This window comes from Scyliorhinus torazame, chromosome 7 (genome assembly GCF_047496885.1).
Source record: "Scyliorhinus torazame isolate Kashiwa2021f chromosome 7, sScyTor2.1, whole genome shotgun sequence".
Taxonomy (NCBI): Eukaryota; Metazoa; Chordata; class Chondrichthyes; order Carcharhiniformes; family Scyliorhinidae; genus Scyliorhinus; species Scyliorhinus torazame.
Window position 1 is genome coordinate 139142739 of NC_092713.1, and position 18924 is coordinate 139161662.

Below are 18924 nucleotides of genomic sequence, written 5' to 3' on the forward strand. Positions count from 1 at the left end.
CCTTGTTTGCACATCTAATTCTGTAATTAATTAATTTCCCCCCCACCATATTGCACTGTGAGCTTTGAAACGGTGTAAAAAAACCCGGGGCTGTTAATATTGTAGATATTAACTGTAATTGCAAATGTGCTGAGACACCTCAAGGTGCCACATACAGTGTTGAAACAAACCGATTGGATTTGCACTTTATGTCACTGTCAGCTTTGACCTGTTATATCACGTACTTTCAGAAATGTAATGAATATAGTATATTTTGGGGAGTAAAAACCAATGAAACCTGACAATTTTGAGTCTTTTCACTTATAATGCAGCCCTGTGCTATTAGCCTCTGCAGAATGAAATTGTTTGAACGCAACCGCGGATTCATTCTCAAACTGCTCTGCCAGACGGCAGGGTACCTGCGGCCAGTGCATTTGGACACATTTGCCTGCGGGCGAGATGAAACAAAAAAGCGTGGACGCGTTTGCACAAGGTAGGTTGCGTCAGCAAGAGCTCAAGCAAGGTGTTGAAGGAAAACAGCAGGCAAACAGCTCGTGAGTTGTTTTCCGATATTGCACACGAATGATCAATCCCCAGCTGCTGCCACCGTGCAATTTAGCCTGGCGTGGGCACTGGTTTCCCTGCAAACGCCCGTACAGCAGCTTGGGGTGAAACCACGGAGCAGACGAACTCCCTCTGTCAATTTCGATGTGCAGTTTGTTTGAAGTGGCAGTTTCGTCCCGGTTACTATTTCGATTGGTCTCGTGAAAGTCACGCCGAGAAAGAGGAACCTTGGTGCATGGCTGGTTAAATCCTAAAATGTATTCTTTAGGTCTGAGATCCCGCAGAAGTAGCCCTTGGCTTACGGGTTGGAGGCGGTGAGAGCAGAATCGTGCAGATTCTTTCTGCGTAGCTTAAAATCAAATTGCATTTTTACCTCGACAGTCATGTAACTTCCCACGCCGGGCAGGCAAGTAACCCAATCCAAAATGCAGGCAAGAAGTTGGGATCGCCCAATGGGCGGGCAGGCGAGGCCAAGTCTGGGGTTTAGCAGGTTCTCTTGGGGGTGGAGTAATGGCGAAGAAAAGTGTGAAAAGGAGGAACGTACTGTTAATTCGGCGAAGGACGAAAAGAAAAACAGAGACTACATAATTTTGAAAAAACAGACATGCATTGATATAGCACCTTGAAAAGAGTCGCCTAATGTCTTCAAGCCAGTGAAAACCTTTTGAAATGAGTCACTGTTAGGACAGAGGGGTTAGAGTGGGAGTGAAGCATTGTCACTGGGCTAGTAATGCAGAGGCCCAGGGTAATGCTCTGGGGTCACGGGTTCAAATCCAATGATGGTGGAATTTAAATTCAATTAATCAATCTTAAAAGCTAATGGCCATGACACGATAGTCACTATAAAAATCTTTCACTCATGCCTTCGCCTGATTTGGCCCACATGTGACTCCAGATCCACAGCAATGTGGTTGACTTTTAGCTGCCCTCCCAACAAACCACGGTTCAAGGGAAATTAGGGATGAGCAACAAATGCTGGCCTCGTCAATGATGTCCACGTCCATGGAAGAATTTTAAAAAGAAGCCTGGGCTCATGCTCAAGGACGTAGCGAGGCAAACCAAAAAACGGCCATCAAATCAGCATTTGGTCTGTCGAGGGTAGAAGAGGCTGCATCATGAGCAGCTGGTGAAGTTTAGGACACTGAGAGGTACAAGCAAAATGGCTGTTGCACCTGGAAGGTGTGTTTGGGTGCCGGGATGGCAGAAGGGGTTGAGGCATTGCGTCACCTGAACTTGCCCAGGAAGATGTCACGGGAGGGAAGAAGATGTTGGGAGTAATTTGAAGGGGTGGACCATGATATCACAGAGGGAGCAAATCTGTTAGGAGCGGGGTGGGGAAGGGAAGATGTGTTTGAAGGTGGCTGAAATGGCAGAGGATGATCCATTGAACGTTGAGGGGTGAGAGGTTAAGTCAAAGGGAAACCCTAGCATGGTTCTGGGAGAGGGGAAGGAATGAATGAAAGCACAAAATAGGGACAAGCACATTGAGGACTCTGTCAGCCATGAGGGTTATCCTCATGTGCGGAAAATGGAAGGTATATTGGAAACACTGGGTGGCAGATGGCATCATGACAACATCGATGAGAGGGAAAATATGCAGATGATTTTGAATCTTTAAAAGAAACAAGGTGGGAGGAAGGTTAGTCAAGATATCTGTCGGAGCCAGTGGGCTAACCACATGCCAGGGAGAGAAATCATGTGCCCTCCTGTTTCTGGACCACTTATCCCCCACCCCCAAAACCGTCCTCCTTAATCGTGCCTGTTATTTTTTTCGCTTTTTGAGATTAGCAAAAATCTAACCAAACAGTCAGAGAAAGGTGTTCCTTTTATGACAATACTCTTTATTGGTATCTGCTTACAAATATCATCTGATTATATAGGCAACATGGGGTACTAATGTAAAGAGTAGCAACAATATTACTCAGTGTTCCTTTGCACCCAATCAGTTATCCCACCACAACTATTTCAAAAACCAGAGAGTACACATCTTATTTTAACAGCAAGTTGTTAATTTGACAGGAAAATATTGCATTAGTTATTTAATACACTGTAGATGATAACACCGATTTTGGTGACTGCCTCAGCCTTCATTAACATGCTCTGCACATTGAATCATAGATATGTGGTGAATCATAGGTGCATGTTGGCAGTAAATTCATTCTTGGAGGAAAGATTCAATACTTGCAACCCTGATTGGACAGAACCTTTCAGGTTTTGTTATATATGTTTCAACAGCCTGTTCTGTATAGAAAAACAAGACCACCTTTCATGTTGCAGCTTACATGGTTTAATAGCTGGAGGGTTGTGGAAGGGAAAGAGGGAGGAAGCGAGAGAAGGAGAAGAGTGGGCAGTCACACTCACTTGCTGGTTCCTGAGCTATATCCTCGCTCCCTGGACATACTGACACAGCACTCACTCACCTCGCAGGTTAACTGAGTATCACAAGGAGTGAAGTTCCTTGAGTAGCTCGTGCTGCACATGCGGATGACAGTCAGAGCTGACCTGACAGGAAGCTGAATGACAGTTCCTCTGGCTTCGCTTCTGGTGGAATTTCCCTCCTGTACTTTTATTTTCAGTTTTTTCTCCTTGGTCTCCCAGAAGATGTTTTGACAAATCGTTGAGTGCAGCTGAAAAACTGGTGCATGGTGCCCAGCAGGAATAACGATGTTACCTGCTCCAGCTCCTCCAATCACAACTTTTTTTCCTGCCCTTGCAGCTCCTCCAATCGTATTTTATGCCTCTGGATGAGCAACAAAAGCAGGAGGAAGGGAATCTGTGATTGGAGGAGCTGGGGCAATCATTAACTTGAACACTGAAAAGTGTTTCACTTGTTTCCCAATATATTGTATTCAACAGGGTTAGGAAAGTCAAGGGAAGACAGCATGACAGCTTCAAAAGAAAGCCCTTAGCAATTCATACATTATAACTGGTTCATTTCTTCTTCATCAATAAAATGAAGTGCATTGCTGGACGACCTTTACAAACCAATCAACATGAAGGAGAGAGGTTCAGACAGCACAACGCAGAGCCATTGGAAAACCAGCTTGGCAAGCAAATCACCAGAAATATAAAAAATGAAACAGTAAGAAGTCTTACAACACCAGATTAAAGTCCAACAGGTTCGTTTGGAGTCACTAGCTTTCGGAGCGCAGCTCCTTCATCAGGTAAGCTTCATCGGAGCTGCAGTCCGAAAGCTAGTGATTCCAAACAAACCTGTTGGACTTTAACCTGGTGTTGTAAGACTTCTTAATCTACCACCCCAGTCCATTGCCGGCATCTCCACATTAAAAAAATGAAAGGAAGGGCTTGCATAAATCCAGCATGGGAGAGACCCTCCAAAGCGGCGTACTCTAGGGGTATGCTGCGCCATGTATCAACAGCCTCAGGACGTTGCCTGAGGCCTGCCACCCAATGCTCCCCCCCCCCCCCCGACCGGCCAAGTTCCCGACGTCATGGGACACGTGGCGGCTGCGTGGCGGCTGCGGCTCAGTCCAGCGGCACTACAGTCGGGGGAGGGCTGAACCGCGGGCAGTGAGAGACATTATTCGGGGCTGGGGGCACTGTGGGGGGGTGGTCCGGGGCGCGCGAGCCGGCCGAAGGGAGGAGAATTTCGCGGGCCGGGTCCGCTACAGGCCGCCGCCGTGCACATGCGCGGCCACGAACCCAGCAATTCTCCAGGCCGTATTGGCAGCTAGAGCCGGGTGCTCTATGCTGCCGTCCAGCTAGCCCCCAGCAAAACGGGGAATCGGTGCCCGTTTTGCGCCACTTTTCCTGGCATAAAACGCCACCGTTCCCACGCCGGCATCGGCGAATCCAGCCCAGAATCTGTGATTGGAGGAATAGCTCTACCTTTCCTGCACCTGTTGCTCCTCTTTTTTTTAAATAAACATTTTATTGTGGTATTTCTGGTATAGTAATAACAAAATAAGCACTATACATGAAACCATAGACATAGTGCAAAAGCAATTTACCTCTCGTACAGGTCCCACCCTTATTGACCCCTACTCCAATCTAAAATACCCCCCCATCTGCTGACGATTAATGTCCCGCAAAGAAGTCGGCGAACGGTTGCCACCTCCGGGTGAACCCTAACAGTGACCCTCTCAAGGCGAACTTGATTTTCTCCAAACAGTATCTGTCTCTGGGCTACCAGGGAAGCAAAGGCCAGAACGTCTGCCTCTTTCTCCTCCTGGATTCCCGGGTCTTCTGACACCCTGAAAATCGCCACCTCTGGACTCAGCGCCACCCTTACTTTTAACACTGTGGACATGATGTCCGCAAACCCCTGCCAAAATCCCATAATCTTTGGACATGACCAAAACATGTAGACATGGTTCGCCGGTCCTCCCGCACATTTTGCGCACCTGTCCTCCACCCCAAAGAATCTGCTCATCCGGGCCACTGTCATGGGAGCCCGGTGAACAACCTTAAATTGTATCAGGCTGAGCCTGGCACATGTTGCAGACGTGTTGACTCTACTCAACACGTCTGCCCATAGACCATCCTCTATCTCACCTCCCAGCTCCTCCTCCCACTTGCGCTTCAGCTCCTCGGTCTGCATCTCCTCCGACCCCATAAGCTCCTTATAAATGTCCGAGCGCTCCCTTCTCCTACCCACCCTCTGGAAACTACCCTGTCCTGAATCCCCCTTAGCGTTAGGAGCGGGAAGGTTGACACATGTTTACGAAGGGAGTCCCGCACCTGCAGATACCTGAATTTGTTTCCCCTCGCCAACCAAAAGTTTTCCTCCAATGCCCTCATACTCGGAAAGCTCGCCTCTATGAACATATCCCCCATCCTCTCAATCCCAGCTCTCTGCCATATCCGGAACCCCCCATCCATACTCCCCGGGGCAAACCAGTGATTATCACAGATTGGGGCCCAGACCGATGCTCCCACTGCTCCCACATGCCGCCTCTACTGGCCCCAAACTCTCAGGGCCGCCACCACCACTGGACTGGTGGAGTACCATGCCAGCGGGAAAGGCAGCGGCGCAGTTACCAACGCCCCCAAACTGGTGCCCTTACATGAAGCCACCTCCATACGCACTCATGCCGACCCAATAACGTCCGGAACACAGTCCTCGATCCTGGAGGACAAGATTTTGGCCAGCAACTTGGCATCTACATTCAACAGGGAGATCGGCCTGTAGGACCCACACAGCTCCGGGTTCTTGTCCCGCTTAAGAATCAGCGAAATTGTTGCCTGTGACATCGTCGGGGGCAACACCCCTCTTTCCCTTGCCTCATTGAACATCCTCAACAACACCGGCCCCAATATCCCCGAGAACGTTTCATAAAACTCCACTGGGTACCCGTCCGGACCCGCCTGCATGGCTTTCAAGGCCTCCATTATCTCCTCCAGCCCGATTGGGCCCCCAGCCCTCCTACCCACTCGCCGTCCACCTTTGGGAAATGCAGTCCCTCCAAGAAGTGTCTCACCCCTCCGGCCCCATAGGGGGTTCCGAGCTGTACAACCTGCTGTAGAAATCCCTGAACGCCCTTTTCACCCCTACTGAATCACCAACCAGGTTCCCATCTCTGTCCTTTACTTTCCCTATATCCCTAGCTGCCTCCCTCTTCCTAAGCTGCTGTGCAAGCATTCTGCTGGCCTACTCCCTACGTTCATAGATCGCCCCCCTCGCCTTTCTCAGCTGCTCCATTACCCTCCCTGTGGTCAGCAAGCTAAACTCTGCCTGTAGCCTCCGCCATTCCCTTAAAAGCCCTGCCTCTGGGGTCTTCGCTTACCTCCTATCTATCTGTAGTATCTCCTATATCAGTCGGTCCATCTCTGCCCTGTCTACCTTCTTCCTGTGGGCCCGTATCGAGATCAGCTCCCCTCTAACCACTGCCTTCAGTGCTTCCCAGACCACCGCTGCTGAATTTTTTCCCGTGTCGTTGAATTGCAAGTAGTTCTGAATACATTTCCTCAGCCACTCACACACCCCTTCGTCAGCTAAAAATCCCACATCTAGCCTCCAGTGCGGGCACTGGTTACTGTCTTTACTAACCTGCAGGTCAACCCAGTGCGGAGCATGGTCTGAGATTGTGATCGTGAATACCCCGTGTCCACCACCCCCGTCAGTAAAGCCCTGCTCAGAATAATGAAATCAATCCAGGAATACACTTTATGCACGTGTGAGTAGAAGGAGAACTCCTTCACCTTTGGCTGCCCAAATCTCCATGGATCCCCCCCCCCCCCCCATCAGCTCCATGAACCCTCTTAGTTCCTTTGCCATTGCTGGCACCCTGCCCGTTTTCGAGCTTGACCGGTCCAAGCCAGGGTCCATAACTGTGTCGAAGTCCCCTCCCATGACCAACCTGTGCGAGTCCAGATCCGGTATCTTCCCCAGCATCGTCTTTATAAACTCCACATCATCCCAATTTGGCACATACATATTTACTAATACCACCTGCTCCCCCTCTAGCTTCCTACTGACCATAATGTACCAGCCTCCCACATCCGAAACTATTCTACCCGCCTCAAACACCACCCGCTTATTGATCAGGATTGCGACCCCTCTAGTCTTTGAATCTAGTCTCAAGTGAAAGACTTGACTGACCCAGCCTTTCCTCAGTCTAACCTGGTCCGTAACACTAAGGTGCGTCTCCTGCAACATTACCACGTCTGCCTTCAATCCCCTAAGATGCGCGAACACACGTGCCCTTTTGACCAGCCCATTTAACCCTCGAACATTCCAGGTGATCAGCCTAGTTGGGGGGCTCATTGCCGCCCCCCCCCTCCGCTGATCAGCCATCCCCTCTTTTAGGTCCGCCTCCAGCCCATGCTCCGCGCCTCCACCAGTCCATCCCCAGTCAGCCCCTGCCCCCAACCTCCTCTCTGTCCCTCAGCCCAAGTCCCGCCCTCATCAGCAGAACATTCACCCCCCTCCCCCCTAGTAACAACACCCTGTAATCCAACCCCTTTACTAAACCAAACACATGCACACACCCCCACTGCGTTTCCAAGAGCTAGCTCACCCAGCTGGCTTGGTGGCCCCCATCCCCGGCGCCAGATAGTCTCCCACCTATTGTTTCTCCCCCCCCCCCCCCCCCCCCGGCTCATACAAACAAACTCCAACATCAAACAATCCCCACACAATTGTCCAACAGAAAAACACCAAGATCAAAACAAGCACACCTCCGTCCCCCAACAGTGCAAATGAAAACCTTAACTCACTCAGCTCTACCACTGGTTCCAAATCAATGCAAACGCCATCACCAACATGTTCCATGAAACGCAAAACGAGAAACTTTTTACAAAAACAGAGAAACAAAAAGAAAAAACAAAAACATGAACGTTGCAGCCAAGTTCAAAAGTCCTCAATCCATCGCCAGCCCTTTCTTTTTAGCAAAGTCCAATGCGTCCTCAGGCGACTCGAAGTAGAAGTGCTGATCCTCATGCGTGACCCAGAGACGGGCTGGGTATAACAGTCCAAACTTCACACCTTTTTCTTAAAAAGGATCAACCTGATCTGGTTGAAGCCTGCTCTCCTCCTGGCCACCTCTACACTCAGGTCCTGGTAAACCCGCAGGATGCTATGGTCCCATTTACAGCTCCGTGTCTACTTGGCCCACTGTAGAATGCGCTCCTTATCCGAGAAACTGTGGAATCTCACCACCATTGCCCTCGGGGGTCTCCCATTCACGGCTTCCTCGTGAGTGCTCTGTGAGCCCTACCCACATCCAGGGGCCGGAAGAATGCCCCATCCCCCAGCAGCTTCACAAACATGTCTGCGATGTATGCCTCAGCATCCGTTCCTTCGGACCCCTCCAGGAGCCCAACGATTCTTAGGCTCTGCCGGCGGGACCTATTTTCTAAGTCCTCCACTTTCTCCAGGAGCTTCTTCTGCTGGTCCCTCAGCATCCCCACCTCCAGCTCCACCGCAGTCTGATGCTCCTCCTGCTCAGCCAGCGCCTTCTCCACCTTCTGGATAGCCCGATCCTGGGCGTCCAATCTATGCTCCAACCGCTCAATCGACTCTTTTATCGGGTCCAAGCAGTCCCGTTTCTGCGTAGCAAAGCTTTCCTGATTGACTTGCATCAGCTGCTCCATAGACTGCTGGGTCGACAAGCTAGAGGTCCGAACCTGCGCCATCCTGTCTTCTGTTGCAGCTACAGTCCAAGCCTTCTCTATCTTTTTGTTTCTGCCCTTACAAACACTTCCAGTCCTTCTCTCCATGCACCAAAGTGGGAATTCAGTAAACAATTGCCACTAACATCCGTTTTACACTTCAGGTCCGGTAGAAAAACGGGGGAAAGGTCCAAAAGTCCGACCACAGCGGGAGCCACCAAATGTGCGACTTACTCCTTCATAGCCGCCACCGGAAGTCCTGTTGCTCCTCTAATCACTGTTCTGCTGTCAGTTCTCAATCTCAGCAACTGTCAGTTTAACTGACAGCTAATGATGTTAAAAAAAACTGACAATTGCTCAGAGTGGAAACGACCTTTAACAGTTTCATGGTTGACCAACTTTAAAATAAAATTACAACTGTCAGTTTCACTGCATTAATGACATTTCAAGGATAGTTAATTGGCTGCAAAACATTCTTTTCTGACTGCATGGACTTGTATCAATATTTACCACTAACACTCTCTCCCTCTCAAAAAATGCAAAAAGATCACAGTGTACTATTACTTCTGCATTACACAGATTTCAACTCTATACCAAATAGATGATAGCCATGATGTGGAGATGCCGGCGTTGGACTGGGGTGAGCACAGTACGAAGTCTTACAACACCAGGTTAAAGTCCAACAGGTTTGTTTCGATGTCACTAGCTTTCAGAGCGCTGCTCCTTCCTCAGGTGAATGAAGAGGTCTGTTCCAGAAACACATATATAGACAAATTCAAAGATGCCAAACAATGCTAGGAATGCGAGCATTAGCAGGTGATTAAATCTTTACAGATCCAGAGATGGGGTAACCAGGTTAAAGAGGTGTGAATTGTCTCAAGCCAGGACAGTTGGTAGGATTTCGCAGGCCAGATGGTGGGGGATGAATGTAATGTGACATGAATCCCAGGTCCCGGTTGAGGCCGCACTCATGTGTGCGGAACTTGGCTATAAGTTTCTGCTCGGCGATTCTGCGTTGTCGCGGGTCCTGAAGGCCGCCTTGGAGAACGCTTACCCGGAGATCAGAGGCTGAATGCCCTTGACTGCTGAAGTGAAGAGGCATTCAGCCTCTGATCTCCGGGTAAGCGTTCTCCAAGGCGGCCTTCAGGACCCGCGACAACGCAGAATCGCCGAGCAGAAACTTATAGCCAAGTTCCGCACACATGAGTGCGGCCTCAACCGGGACCTGGGATCCATGAATAGAATCCAATCGGAAACAAAAACAAAACAAAAACCACAAGTGTTCAAGCGGTTCTGGTTAATAATTCACAATTCGGAAGTGTGTGTATGCATGCATAACTAACAGGGTTATAAGGTAAAACTGATAGATTTTTGTTGCGTCAAAACTGTCGGAAGCCTGTATTTTCGGAAATTAGCGCAAGCCGTACCCGTATCTACGACACCACCTTAGCCCCCTGTTCCAAATTTGAACGTAGCGAGCAGATAAGAGAGATGGCCATGCAGGCAATGCAGGCAATGCAATGCCTCATGAACCCCGAAGAATTTGCGGTTGCACCGATCAGCAGCATTAAAGTGGGACAGTGTCCCCTTTGGGAAGCAGAAATTCGGAGATTTCTACAAGGCAAAGGATGGCCCGTGTGGAGCGGTTTCTGTAATAATGACGACTCAGGTCCCGGAAGTATAGGGCATACTTGGTGGGAGAACATGAGTGAAATTCATAAGAAAAGCTTAGCAAAAGCACGCAAGCCGATGGCAATCGTGTCCTGCATGGCACAATTGCGAGGCACAGAGGAGGTCGTCAGGACGCTCCGAAAAGAAATAGAAGGCATACATCGTATGAGTAAAATCGATGTACGCGAGATGGAAAAAGAGAACCTGGAATTGAAAAGGCAGTTAGAAGCCAAGGACGAAGAGGTGGCTGACGCCAAACGGGGTCACCAGTCTTGTCTGGCGCATTTAAGCAGTTTTCAATCCCAGTATGAGAAGGCTTATCAGGACACGCAGCGTGCAGTCCTGGTTAAGAAAGAGACAGAGAAGCAGGTGGAGATGCTACAGACGCAATGTAGTGATCTCAAGGCAGCCTTGAGAGCGCTCCGCGCTGCAACCACGGAACAAAGGCAGAGTACCTTAGATCATGCGGAGTGCCGAAAGCAAATTGCAGACCTGCAATCAATGCTTTCTGTCCAAAAGGGATTGCAAGACACCTTTGGAGAAAGTTTAGAACAGGAAGACGGCCCTGATTGGGAAGAACTGCAAGAGACAGCGCAGAGATATGTTCAGGGAACATGTGCGCAGGGAAATCCCCAAAGGAGGAAAGCACCCCCACCCCCCACACAGCAGGTAATACAGGCTCCCTTGAACCCTGTAACAACCCACCGCACCGCCACAGCAGACGAGGCGGAAGTCTTATATTCCACCCCCCTCACAGTGACCCAATTACGGGACACGTGTGCTAAAATCACACCGTTCCTCCCCGCTTCAGACCCACACCATTTCTTTGCCACCATCAAACACCAGGCAACCTTGTACGGCCTGGATGAGAAAGAGCAGGTAAAGCTCACGGTCCTCAGCTTAGACCCATCGGTCGCAGCAGCCCTTCCCGACCCACAGAATGTAGGAGGAGGCACCCTTGCAGAAATGCATACCGCGATCCTGGATGCGATCGGGTATAACCGGGGCGACCCCGTAGATGGCCTAAATAAGTGCAGACAGAAAAAGTCTGAACACCCCACAGCGTTCGCAGGACGCTTGTGGATTCACTTTGAAGCCGTTTTCGGAAACGTAGACCGTGCCCATTTGTCCGCAGAAAATATGGCCAAATGGACCCGCACCCTTATCTCCCACGGAAGCAGGACAGAATGCCTGTAGTAATTATGACCCCTCGGAGGAGGCTCATAATGAGAAGTGAGTGGTCAAAAGATTGTCCCGCGTTTGGGAAAAAGCGGCTCACAGTAAACCCGCAGCTAGAACCCCCGAGGAAAAACAAGCCGCCGCAGACGTGCAGGCAGTAAGAACCACTCTTCACAACCCCGCCTGGGTAAACGATGGAAAGAGCAGCCCCCCAGCAAAACCGCAAGAATGCTACAATTGCGGACAGTTGGGACATTTTGCCAAAGAATGCAATGGCCCTAAAAAGCCACAGAGAGCCCAACAGACAGGCACTCTCAATAAGAAAAAGGCAGAGCCCATACATAGTATTAGCGCCCAGTCCGATCAGACAGACTTGACCGTAACGGACTGACGGTGTACAGGCTCCCCCAGTTGGGCCTGCGATACCCTTTGGGATAGGTCAGGACGACCCGTAGTCGCAGCAAAGGTTAGGGGACAGCCGATCGAGCTTCTCTGGGACACAGAAGGGTCCTGCACAACCTTAAATTCCTCCACCCTTGGTAAGGACACGTGGCCCACCACAGCCACTATCACCCTCAGCGGCTTCACAGGCCACTCACAGCAGGGACATATCACAACCCCTGTACCCATCCAGATCGGAACCATTAATACAAAACACCCCGTAGTGTTAGTCGACCTGCCCCCAACAGCAGAGCACATTCTGGGGATCGACTTCATGAATTCTCATCACCTCTCTTTTGATGCAGTCAACCAGTGTGTCTGGAAGATGGCGAAATCCGCTAGAGCCCCCGCAACGCTCAATATAGGAGATTATATGAACAAAATTAGCGCAGTAGGCGAGTTTTGGTTCAACCCCACCACACTCAGCACGGACCGGCAGGATAGGGCAGTCCTGCAAAAAAACAGGGCATCATTCGCGACCCACAAACATGACTGTGGACGGATGACCGGTTCCGTACAAATAACAGGACCAGACCCTAGACCCCAAAAGCAGTACGGATTCCCCCTAGAAGCAGAGGGAGAAATCCTAAAGGTTATAGAAAGTTTATTAGAGCAGGGCGTCCTAAGATCGGTAGCCTCAACTAATAATGCCCCGATTTGGCCAGTAAGGAAGCCCGACGGATCATGGCGCTTGACCATTGATTATCGGGAACTCAATAAAGTCACCCCCGTAGCAGCCCCCACCGTCGCAACAAGTCCCGAGACCATGCTCAAACAGGGACTCCAGGCCCGATATTTCACGGTTTTGGACGTCAGTAATGGATTCTGGTCCATTCCATTGGCAAAGGCGTGCCAGTATAAATTTGCCTTCACTTTCAGAGCGCAGCAGTACACGTGGACATGCCTGCCACAAGGCTTCCACAACTCCCCCTCCATTTTCCACCGACAGCTGGCAAATGGACTAGCAAAATTTTCTCGCCCCGAATGTCTGGTACAGTATGTAGACGATCTACTACTGCAGACAGATACGAAGGAAGAGCACATTGAGCTTCTGTCCGAACTCCTGGAATTACTACATTCCATTGGCTGTAAAGTCAACCCCAAAAAGGCCCAGATATTGGAAGAAAAGGTGGTATATTTGGGTACTATCATCACACACGGCAAACGCAAGATCGAGCACAAAAGAATTGACTCGATCGCTAAATTGCCCCATCCCCAATAACGTTTCAGCCCTCCGGTTATTTTTAGGACAGGTTGGCTACTGCCGAAACCACATTGACGGTTTCGCCAGCAAGGCAGCGCCCCTCTCAGACCTCCTAAAGAAAAGAGCCCCCTGGGAGTGGCTTCCGCAGCATACAGATGCTGTGGACTCTTTAAAACAGGCACTCATAGCCGCCCCCGCACTACAGGTTCCCGACCCGCAATAGAGGTAGCGACCACAGACCGCACCCTTTCAGCCGTGCTCCTGCAGGAACGGCACGACCAGCTAAGACCCGTGGCTTATGCCTCTCGAATTTTAGATGCTGTGGAGCAGGGATTCGCAGCCCGTGAGAGACACCTGCTCGCAGTTTTCTGGGCAGTCCAGTACTTCTCATACATTACCGGACTGAACCCCATCACCATTTTGACCGAGCACACCCCCACCCAACTTTTACGAGACGGACGACTTAAAGACGGTACCGTCAGCCAAATCCGCGCTGCTAGGTGGACCCTTCTCTTACAAGGACGGGACATCACAGTCAAACGGACCAAAACACACCCATACTTAGCGGACAATCTACAGTACCCCGGAACCCCCCATGAGCGTGAGATCATCTCGCCCCACCATAATACAGGCCCCTTTATAGCTAAAACACCCCCCAGAAAACTAGCCACTCCATCTCAGAACCCCCCTCACCCGGACACGTGTGACCCCATTAGGATCTATGTGGATGGATCTTCCACAGTCCTGGATGGGCAACGCATAACAGGTTGTGGGATTTATGTGGAGGACGCGCAGGGACGCGCCCTCGAGGAAATCGCATTAAAATTACCCGGACACTTAGGCGCGCAGGCAGCAGAGCTTGCGGCCATCTCTTACATTGTAGAGCACCCAGATTCCTTCCCCAGCCCAGCAGACATATATTCAGACAGTCTATACGTGTGCAACAGCCTCACTGAATTTCTGCCCCTCTGGGAAACAAGAGGATTTGTTTCCGCGGATGGGAAACCCCTCCCCTCAGCCCCATTACTCCGCCATATTTTGCAAAAAGCCAAGAACCTTTGGCATTATAAAAGTCCGCAGCCACCATCGTTCCTCCCCCCCTGGAAATGTAAAAGCCGACGCACTGGCTAAGGCAGGATCCAGGCATGGGTATTTTTGGAAGCCCCCCGAGAGCGCTCCAGTGAGCGCGCCAGTGAGTGCAGTTCAGGTCACGCAGACTAGGATCGAAGATCTAGTAGAGGCCCAGAAGCAGGATAGCGCTCTCACTGAAATCGTGAAAGGGAGGTTTCCAGCCTCATACGAGAGGTACAGAAATACAATAACCACACATGACGGTGTGGTGTTAAAGGACACCCTTTATGTAGTTCCTGAGCAGGATAGGAACCAAATAATCTGTTTATTCCATGATGGTCATGGACACCAGGGAATCGAACCCACCGCAGTCCACCTCAAACAGCTTTGTTGGTGGCCTAATCTCAAAGAGGATGTATCCCATTACATTGAGAATTGTCTCATCTGCGCTCAGAACAACCCAGATAGGTATGCCAAAAAGGCACATCTCAGCCACACCCGACCCGTTAACGGCCCCTGGACTAACCACCAGTTCGATTTTATAGGTCCATTGCCCCCTTGCAGGAATGGCTATAAATATGTTCTGGTGGTCATAGACACTTTTACAAAGTGGGTGGAAGCATTTCCAGCCCGCACCAACACCGCGAAAACCACAGCCAAAATCCTAACCCACCACATCTTTACAAGGTGGGGACTCCCCCGCAGTATTGAATCGGACCAAGGTTCTCACTTTACGGGACGGGTCATGCAGAACGTCCTCACAATATTTGGCATAACCCAAAAATTTCACATTGCGTACCACCCACAATCGAGTGGTATAGTGGAGCGCATGAATCGGACCCTAAAAACCACCCTTAGAAAAATGGTCCAGCAGAACAACACCACTTGGGATTCGGTCCTCCCCTTTGCGCTGATGTTTTTGCGCAACACTGTTTCCACCTCCACAGGTTTCACCCCACACACCCTCATGACCGGACGCCCCATGAAAGGGACAGAGTACTTGTTGGGTTTAGACCTGACCAGCCCTGAAGTTACGGCACTCACCCACGAGAAAGCCGTTGAACAATTACTTGCGAATGTAAAAACGGCTCAGTTAGCAGCCGCTGTTAAACTAGGTACTAAAAGAAAACAGAGCAAGGCCTGTTTTGATAAGGCAGTACATGCAACGGAGTATAATATAGGACAACAAGTGATGTTGTCTGTGTATAACCCCAGCACATTTCTGTCTCCGAAATACTCGGGTCCGTACTCCATTACGGATAAAGTAAGCCCATCGGTATACAAAATCAAATACCAAAATGGTAAGACTGCGTGGTTTCACATAAACCAGCTAAAGGCTTATAGAGCACAGTCAAACCACGCCCTCCACGTCATGCTTGACGCAGCAGACCAAACCCCGCCCACAGCCAACGTGACCACACCAACCCCCTCCACGTCCAGCCCAGACACGGACTCGCCCCCGACTCCACCCACAAACTTTACACTCCGCCCCGGGACGCCCACAGACTGCAGCAGCAGAGACAGCGACTGTGACTCGGACGACAGCCACAACACGCCTCCCTACTATCCTGGTCCCACACCCAGCGACTCCGAGTTCAACTCCAGTGACCCCTTCCTCATCACTTTCTTAAACAAACCACACCACCGACCACCGAACCACACGGACGACCCCGACTTTATCCCCACACAACTTGACGAATGCCATTGGCACCGCAACAACTCCTACAGACTCGTCCGCAACGACGAGAGCAACCCCAACTCATACCAGGCAGCCCTCTTAACATTAATTCACTCCAGAATTTGGCACCCGGGAGAAGGGGACGACCCCGAGTCAGACCCCCAATCCGCCAACCCCTTTGCGACCCTGTTCGCAACAGAGAACTGAGGTGTCCACATGATGATTTAAGGGAGACACTTGGTGAAAAGTGTTGTCCTTCCTGATGGAACCTGCAGAATGTTTTGCGTTGTTTGTCGGTTTGTTTAAATGTTGTTCGTCCGACAGGAGAATGGGTCTCACTGTCACACACCCATTCACCTGAAACTTTTTAGCTCTTTCCAAAACCCCCACCGTGGCCAGACACCTGTTCAGTGGTACCAACTTATCTGCAGATACCTGGTCAACAGACCAGATGCTTGTACAGCGGAACTGGCTTGTCGGCAGACACTTTAGCTGATACCTGTTCGGCCACCAGACGCCCGTTCTGATTCGATGGTAGAAGCACAGCACCCAACGCTTGTTCAGAGGAACTAGCTTTTCGGCTGGTACTGGTCCAAGTGCCAGATGCCCGATCTGATTTGACGGGAGAATCACAGCAGCAACCCCACCATGATGACTACATTTTTGCCCGTTCTTGTCGGTTGCTCAGGCAGTGGAGAAACGGCGTGAGACCCGCCCTGCCTGGGGACCCCCCCGTTGGTCAAAAATGCTCGGGTAGGGGAGATACGGTATTGGTAGCCGTCCTACCCGGGGACTCCATCCAAATCTTACCCGTCGCGGCCCATACGCACCTCATTCGACCCTTTCCTTTCAAAAACAGTTTTATTTATTTAGGCAACCTTTGGGTTGCTGCCAAATGGTATTTACATCCTCGAACATTTGGATGATAAACCTAGCACTGGTCCACCATTGGGAAGGGTGCCGTGTCCTAACATTTGTTTTGAAAAATAAAAATGAGGGAGTCACATAGAATGACCAATTATAAGGGAATAATTGGCCCCGAAGGACAGACACACTAACATACTGGATATTATACCAAGGTAGTTACAGATACTATGCTTGTTTTACAGAACTCCAGAAGCTCCAGGACCGGAGAAAACAGAGAACACAAAGACAGAAAAAGAAAGAGGACAGCCATGAGGACTTCTTTCATCGTGATCAAGATTTTGAGACTAAACATTTGGTTGCGCGGGAACGCGGACCCCATTACTTCAAACCCCCTGCCGTTAATGTTTCACTGCCCCACAGTACCGAGGGCCCAGTCACCAGCCACGCTGCATTATCCTGGTGTGCCAAGTTCATAACTGGGTATTCCCTGTCATACGTGATCGAAGCACTGTTAGCGTTGGCAATACTCTGCTGTGCAGTGCAGACTATACGCCTCCGCAAGTGGAGAAGGAGAGCGTACCGCGCTCGAACCCCGGTATATCGGATCCAATCCCCTATGTTCGGGTATGACCAGACCCCAGACCCCCGCAACCTAAAATACAAAAATAAAGAACAAGCACTTGCGTTTTCCTGTAAATAAAAGATGTACAAAACTACCTGTAACAAGAAAAAATGTATGATCCTGAGCTTGACTGCCAAGCCAGGAAAGAATATATGGAATGTTATGATTGTTGTTGTATGTTTTAGAGAGATAGGACGATGCAATGCTTGATGAGTGTATTTAGGTAAAATTAGAGGTTCCAAGTTTTAATTTTTTTAGATGCATGACCCTGTCTGACATAGAGCCCTCAGAATTGTTTAGGTAAATCTTTGTGCATAGCTAGGGTCAGAATAGTAGCCATGTAGGAGGTGTCCCCCCCGGTTAAGGAACGGAAAGGACAAAATTTATGTGATCCTTCACGCTTCGCGTTAGGATCACAAGGAGGGCCTATAGCCACCTAAAATGGCTGATTCCCTATTAATTTGGCCAAAACCTGATTTAAAATGGCTAACCGAAAAGGCTGATGGGAAAAGCAGCCAACAGGACACAAACGGACAGCTGCAGACAGAATAGAGTATTTGGCTCTGGGGAAGTCGGCCCAGATCGATACTCAAGACTATTAGCAGCACATCAACCCAGACATCTGCAGTTTAATCGGCTATCCCCGGGAACAATTGCAACATATTAGCAATTGAATGCCGGGCCAGACCTGTCGGCGCCTGCAGTGGCCGAAACAAAGACAGGTGAACGACCACCTCCCGATCGAGGAATCGCCCCATTATTGGAGCATATCGAACCCAGTGATTGGGAACAAGTCCAATCACTTGGGACTCAGGGTCAAGGGCAGCCCCGAGAGGCGGGAAGCCCCTGGGCCCTATAAAGTGAGGGGCCAAGTTCAGATCTCGCTCTCTCTCCCTTCTTCTCCTGCTCGCAACCTTCGCAAGACCATCGACCAGAAACTGTAAGTTTGACTCCAGCGATCACTGCCCGATAAAGACTCCTAGCCATCGACCCGTATCAGCCTTTTGAATCCCACGGGCCAGATCCGATTCGATAAGCCATTCATTTCCCAGACCTGATGGGCCCTTCCTAAAGTTAAGTATTGGCCAGTAGTGGTAGGTTTCGATATAGATAGTAGGATTATTGTGTAAGCATTACTTGTTGTATATAATAAATGACCGTTGATTTCAATTTTACTAAGCGGTGTGCTGACTTATTAATCATAACTGGAGCTTGAACCACGTGGCGGTATCAGAAAGATACCGACTCGTGAGCAAAGGTGACATAATCAGAGGTAATAAAACTAAGGCTAAAAAGAGCAACAAAGGTACAGAAGTCTGAAGACCCACACATCCAGACATAGGAACAGCTTCTTCCCCACAGGTACAAGACTCCTCAACGACTCCCCCTCGGGCTGATCTATTCCCTGTAAGAACACTATTCACAATGCCCTATGCTGCTCTTGCTCATGTACTTGCTTTGTTTCGGCCTTTGTTCCGCACTGTAACCAATCACTGTTTGTTGATGTACCATTTGTCAATGTACTTTGTTGATTATTCTTTTTGTCTACTATCTATGTACTGTGTATTTCCCTCG

General features: G+C 49.9%; 1 long non-coding RNA gene across 1 annotated transcript; it reads left to right on the forward strand.

Moving 5' to 3' along the window:
- Positions 1 to 362: 362 nt before the first annotated feature.
- LOC140427332 (uncharacterized) lies at positions 363 to 18502 on the forward strand. Its single transcript, XR_011948474.1, has 3 exons — positions 363 to 472; positions 9196 to 9302; positions 16970 to 18502. It is a non-coding gene; the product is annotated as an uncharacterized lncRNA (long non-coding RNA).
- The last annotated feature ends 422 nt before the right edge of the window (positions 18503 to 18924 follow it).